General features: G+C 35.4%; 1 long non-coding RNA gene across 1 annotated transcript; it reads right to left on the reverse strand.

The window, feature by feature from the left end:
- Positions 1–631: 631 nt before the first annotated feature.
- Positions 632–1,027, reverse strand: LOC111387436. Its single transcript, XR_002701400.1, has 2 exons — positions 859–1,027; positions 632–713 (listed from the first exon to the last, which is right to left on the reverse strand). It is a non-coding gene; the product is annotated as an uncharacterized LOC111387436 (long non-coding RNA).
- Between the last annotated feature and the right edge of the window lie 25 nt (positions 1,028–1,052).

Raw genomic sequence — 1,052 nt, forward strand, 5'->3', positions numbered from 1 at the left:
ATCTTCAAGAGAGGCGCAGCACTACTTGCATGAAAAGGACATTTTGTTATTTACTTCTTTCCTAATCCATATTGAAAAACATTTATTCAGGTAAGAGATCCTAAAATGATGGTGCTCTGATATATATTTTTTCTCATGATCTCATATATATCAATGATTATCCAATTATACTTATATTAATGTATTTGTAAAGCTCATGGACCCATGAAAATAACAGGCCAATAATGGCAACATGAAGGGAACTCGAACTCATGACTTCTCAAAATCAGGAAGCAAAGAACTTCTCCTTTGTTATATGGCTTTATCTTTATATAGGGCTGATCACTGATCATTGTTATTGGCCATATATATGTTGCACTCTTTTTCTTTCTTCTTATTCTTCGGCCAGTGGACAAACAAACTTAATCTTTGTGTGTACGTGCTCATATGTCTACAAATCATTAATGCTTATGTTCTCCATTGGTACTCTGGATTATGGAATTATTCAAAGCGACGGCACAGCAATCCAGTCCCCACTCCTAGTTCCACCCCACATATCATAGGTAATAACATGTACATCCATTGAATCTTAACATAAACTGAGTTACTCATGTATTCCCAAAATAAAATCTAATAGAAACATAGAGCATTACATTTTGGAGTCTTTCAAATTCGTCCTGGCTAATCTTTGAGATCTCTGTTTGCTCAGCAAGTGCTTCTTGTAGTTTCCATATCTGTGAAAGTTGAGTAATACATTGGAACACTCAATCATGATTAATCAAGCCCTAGAAGTTTAGATTATTGGCTCATAGGAGGAATACTGAAGGGAACTATAGGCCCGGCATTCACTAAACAAAACTGAAACTGCAAGATAATCACCTCATTAGCCAGATCTGCTTTGGGCATTTTCTTTACAGTATCAGAAGAAAATGTATTGTACCTGTTAACAAACAAATGAATGCAGATCAGCTAACTAAATAGAGTAGTGCTTGCTCAATACACTATTACACGGCGTTCAATAACTTTATAGCACTAGAACTGAAAAGGCAACTATTAACACCTAGCCAAACATA

Source organism: Olea europaea, unplaced genomic scaffold (assembly GCF_002742605.1).
Source record: "Olea europaea var. sylvestris unplaced genomic scaffold, O_europaea_v1 scaffold40301, whole genome shotgun sequence".
NCBI classification, from domain to species: domain Eukaryota; kingdom Viridiplantae; phylum Streptophyta; class Magnoliopsida; order Lamiales; family Oleaceae; genus Olea; species Olea europaea.